The sequence below is a fragment of the Salvia splendens genome, chromosome 22 (genome assembly GCF_004379255.2).
Source record: "Salvia splendens isolate huo1 chromosome 22, SspV2, whole genome shotgun sequence".
NCBI classification, from domain to species: Eukaryota; Viridiplantae; Streptophyta; class Magnoliopsida; order Lamiales; family Lamiaceae; genus Salvia; species Salvia splendens.
Window position 1 is genome coordinate 20,667,539 of NC_056053.1, and position 6,000 is coordinate 20,673,538.

Sequence of the window (6,000 nt, forward strand, 5' to 3'; positions counted from 1 at the left end):
CATCTCTACATCACTGGAATCGGAGATAGGTTCAGCGAAAATCTGAAATTGGGCATGCTGCGGCGGACGCGGCAAATGTTGGATTTCAACAAACCCATTGGCAGGGGTTGAGATCGGGACAACAGCAGTGGGCAGCGGCATGGCTGTCGGTGGACACCAGCAGGACGGTGAGTGTTGCGAGGGTGGCTGTGGCCAGCCGAGTGGGGGCTTCCCGGTGCAGCGCTGCTGTCCAACGGGCTGGTAGTTTTGGTGGGGTAGGTTTGCGGCGGCGGCTGCTGTCAGTGGTGGCTGTTGATAGGCGATGGGCTGGTGGCCGTGGTGCAATTGGTCTCTGTCCGGCTTGTATGGAGGCACCAGTAGATTCTGAGGTCCGGCATAAGGACTTCGCAGCAGCGCGTACGAATTCGTGTAGGTGTAGGGCGGCTGCGGGGCTGCGGGAGGGTTGAACTGGTGGCGGTAAAGCTCAGGATCATACACCGACAGGAGACCATAGGTCGGGACTTGCTGGTCGGGAGTCGGGACTGGGCTGGACGTAGTTCCACGGCTGTCCGTTAGGCGGGTCTTGTGGAGGTCACGGCTGCACGACATCAGTTGCAACATGCCAAGAAGGTTGTTCGTGGTAGGAAATCACCGGAGGCTTCACGACATCAGTTGCAACATGCCAAGAAGGTTGTTCGTGGTAGGAAATCACCGGAGTTGTATTCGATGAGAGAAACTCGTCATACTTGTCCAGCTTCTTGTGTATTCTGTTGCAGGCAACCAATATCTGGTCACATAGGTAAGATAGATAGATTTCATCGTTGGAAGTCATGATGGTGAGATCGCGATGAAAGCACCAGTTGATAAGGGAAAGACCCTTATCAAGTGAAAAAGATAAAGAAAGTCGCAGAGAAACCGTGCTCTGTCGACAATCGGAAATTCTAAACGGAAAAACTAAATAAAGATAAAAGACAATAATTATGATTTCATTGATTGAATAATGAGAATAACAATAGTCCTATTTATAATACTCCTATGAATAACCTAACTTGGTGAATAAGATAATAACGATATAGAAAAGATATGATAATATAATAATAGAGATATGAGAGATATTTATTAAGATATACTCGTATCATACATCAATGTTGCTTTTCAGAGCGTTCAAATTTTACATTTTTGTTGATAGTACTTATTAAAGTTGATTATTCGATATTAAATTTATCTATAATTTTTTGCTTTGGTTTTTAGTTGATAAATTAAATGGAGTATTAGAATAATATTCTTGGAGTGAAACATTATCTGATTAATAAAATTACGGGTAAATTAAGTTAAACAATCACATTATAACTCCCCACACATCTGTCAAAAGAAAATATAAATAAATATCATTAAAAATGAAAATGGAGGGCAATATCATTAAAAATGAAAAGAAATTAATTTTTTTAGAAGGATCAAAGTAAAAAAAGATATTACCTTATTAGTTTTGGACGAAGATTGTATTGTTTTTATTAGTCCATCCATAATCAATAGTTATGTTTTCCAATTTTCAATTCATTATATTTGTCAAATCTTAATGAAGCGAACTTTTTCTTCACTAACACTAATAGTAACTAATTTTCTTTCTATTTTTCTCATATTTACTTAATTTTAATTAAAATTGATACTATTATTCATTGTTAAAACTATTAACTATGATTAAGACTCATATTCTTCTTTATTAAAATTTTCATCGTGGATAGATAAAGTAATATTTACAAAAATAAAATTTGTGTGGCAGAACATGTTATTCATCCCCAAACTATTAATTTTGACTAAAACTCGCATTATTCATTATTAAAATGGTGGATAATGGATAGATATAGTAATGTTTACTTAAAGAAATTTTATGTGGCAAAACAGGGAATTCCTCCCAAAATATAAAGTCATTTGTATGTTTGACTAAACTGTGATTACTGTATAATTATCGGTGAGTTAAACGATACCGTTTGATTGACAAACATAAAAAATGCTTATAGGCCTAATTATATTTTCGCCGTGTGATAGTTGCGAACAGACCCAAATTTTACAATTTTTCAGGCTAATTATTAAAGTTGCAAAATAAATTAGAACTTGACCTAATTAATAGGTTATCAACATTCATATACTCGACTCTTTTATATGAGGAAATAAGTTTGAGGCTCGTATTGTTTATAATCATGGGCCTAGTCACATGAAATATTTACATCTCCATTTTATCTTTTGGGCATTGTAATCTACATTCGAAGTATTTTAACATTGTTTGTATAGAAATCTTTAAAATACGGTCGGTGTGTATTTTGTAACACTGTGCAGTATACCCTAATATAACGAACTGAATGAAATCATAAATTATAGAAGTAATTGGCATTCATATTCTAATAAATAAAGACTTCTTAAGGACACGTCAATTTAGTGACTAAAACCTTTCATAGCTCACTTGGTTAGAGCACCTCAGCACCCGTTTTGTAAGCGAGCGGTCTTGAATTCAACTCTCAATGAAAGCAAACCAAAACGTTTTTGTGTAACAATTGACAATTACTTCATTTCAGTAGATTATTACTTCATTCCAATTTGAATGTGTTTAATCTTTTTACAAAATTTAGAGCGAATATACTATTTGAGTTCAACTCTCAATGAAAGCAAACCAAAACGTTTTTGTGTAACAATTGACAATTACTTCATTTCAGTAGATTATTACTTCATTCCAATTTGAATTTGTTTAATCTTTTTACAAAATTTAAAGAGAATATACTATTTGAGTTCAACTCTCAATGAAAACAAACCAAAACGTTTTTGTGTAACAATTGACAATTACTTCATTTCAGTAGATTATTACTTCATTCCAATTTGAATTTGTTTAATCTTTTTACAAAATTTAAAGCGAATATGCTATTTGAGTTCAACTCTCAATGAAAACAAACCAAAACGTTTTTGTGTAACAATTGACAATTACTTCATTTTAGTAGATTATTACTTCATTCCAATTTAATTTGTTTAATCTTTTTACAAAATTTAAAGCGAATATACTATTTGAGTTCAACTCTCAATGAAAGCAAACCAAAACGTTTTTGTGTAACAATTGACAATTACTTCATTTCAGTAGATTATTACTTCATTCCAATTTGAATTTGTTTAATCTTTTTACAAAATTTAAAGCGAATATACTGTTTTAGTTCAACTCTCATTGAAAGCAAACCAAAACGTTTTTATGTAACAATTGATAATTACTTCATTTCAGTAGATTATTAGTTCATTCCAATTTGAATTTGTTTAATCTTTTTACAAAATTTAAAGCGAATATACTGTGTGAAGTGTTTTCAAAATGAAGCAGCGGCTGATCGGGATCACAACAACAGCAGGCTGAGCCGCTGAGGTAACTGGCAGCGACACTGCTGACTACACCGTGACAGCAGTGGCGCTGAGTACTGTTCAGTGACGAACAGCCTGGAGCGAGGCGACGGAGTACGGACTGTTGGCTGTTCCACAAACTGAACAGCGATGGCGGCTAAACGCCAACAACAACGGCGTCGTAAAGGGAAGGCAACGGTGAGATGAAGGAAGGATGGAGTAAGAGAGATTTGATCTTCCAAAATTACCCTTTTATCAATAAAAAATAAGATAATATGTGATTATTAATAACCATTAGATGTGATTAATGGGTGGATGAGATTTGGTCTCTAATTCGATCTTTAAGAAGGGTTCAACATTGATCAAAATTAGCAACAGTGGAGTATTATTAATTTATACACCATTCATAAAATAAGTTATATATGCACAGTGATAATTTGTCTTCATTATTTTATTAAGGTTTGACAAACAATTTTTTGCAGAGATTCTTTTTTGTGTCATAAATCATTGCAGCGTAAGTTGTTCTTAACATTTATGGTTGTGCCAAGTAACAATACCACCTCTCGCATTTACTCTTTTCAACTAACTCTTTTGTTTTTATAAAAAATAAAATTTGAAATCTACATAAAGGAAGTGCGTGAGAAGGTGAAATGCGTAACAAATACTAGTTGAAAAGTTGAAATAAATATTCACCATAAAAATAGCAATAACTTGGAATAAAGATAGGGTGCGGATGCTCTCATCAAGGCACAACTTTTCGTATGATTTTATCACAAATATATCATAAAATATACATTTAGAGTGAAATTTGGTCATTTATATCTTGAAAATCCATAGATTTAAAGTGTAGTGAAAAATGAAGTAAAATAGATTTCCAATTAAAATCAATTATAAAGTGAAAGGTGTGCCCACTATTTATCTAGCGGTGGAATAATGTTTTAGCGTTGTAATTAAGAAAAATCAATATATATTCATTATATTGATCAGCAGCGGTAAGTAGCAACGTTGTATTAGCCATGGTATTCAAGCAAAATAAACAAAAATGTAGCAGTACTCAATTTCCAAAATAATACTACCACGAAGGAGGCAACATTAAAATACATACTCCTATAATATGTCTGTGTTTTTTTCTTCAAAATTAAATAGATGTAAAACCCAAACCTGAAGAAGCTGAGTATATATTATGGTAGCAAAATGAAGAACAATTATGGTAAGTGAAAAACGCACTAAGATATTGACACGGCTCAATCAGAAACGTTGAATCTCACAATGAATACAATGTCATTTCTGAGTGAGCCGAGCCAACATCATAGTGACTATTTCAACATCTCTCATGTACAGAAAAACACACTCTCTCTATCTCTTTTCAACATCTCTCATGTACAGAAAAACACACTCTCTCTATCTCTAATATTTGTGGTATATAGGATGATGAACAGATATATATGGAGAGTGAGAACATAGCGGTGGAGTTGAAATGGGAGGAAATATGGGCATTTAAGAAGAGGTAGGAGTGAAGAGTGGGACATGTGCATTAAATTCAAGTTTGATTCTCTATATTTTTATTAAATACTTTACTAGTATTTGTTAGTGAATGAACAAAGAATAAAATGAATGTTATGTTTTTGTAAAACTAATTATACGAATTACTATGATTTATGAATCGTCGTCTATGTGTGAAACTAATTAGGTTTTTGTTAAACGACGACATCATTTTCATTTTGAATAAACGATATCTTACCTTTGACATCCACGTATAAGTCATCGACTACCACCATTTTTTTGCTATGAGATAATTGCACTTGCACACAAATCAACATTTCATAGTCTTTTCGATAGATTTTCAAAGTTGAAGGACCAAGCAGAATTTGTAGCGCTTAAGGACTTCGAATTTAACAAAATAAACTTGAGTGATAGTAAGGGCATCAGTAGCGGTCGGACACGGCGTCCGTCCGTGCGAGCGGCGCGGCGGAACGCTGCTCGCCGCTGTGCGCGGCGCTGCTCTTAGCTAAGAGCATGTCCGTGCCAGCGAGCAGCTGATGTGGCGGCTCCTGATTGGCCAACGGCAATGCCGTTGGCAAATTCAATTTTTTTTAAAAAAATCAGATTTTAATTAAAAAATCTGATAAAAAAAATAATAAAATTCCCACTTACCAAAAAAGTATATCCGTTTTCTCCCCACTTTTAATTTATTTTTCAATTTTTTCCCCAAAAATACACATTTTCATCTATAAATACCCCACTTCCACACAAAAAATTTCACACCACACTACACAATTCTCATCTAAATTCTCTCATTTTCATTCTTACAATTCTCAATCTTTCTTTCACTCTTACAACAAAAAAATGTCTGGGTCCGTCGATCACCCCCCGGCTCCCACGTTGGAACCCTGAATGGTTCAGTTCACAACCATTTCCTAGTCCGGAAACAGAATTTAAGCCCCTCCTCAAACCCAAAGTTCGCAAGCTCCGGGTGGCTACCGGCCTTACCCGGTCGACGACCAAGATGCCCCTGATAGGCAATACGGGTGGGCACCCGAACCACCTGTACCTAGAGCGGGAGGGAGCGGCGGCTCTCAAACTCCTCATCTTCCTACTCGTGGTGTCCGCACCCCGTACACTCCGGGGGAGATAGAGCAATTATTCAAAGCG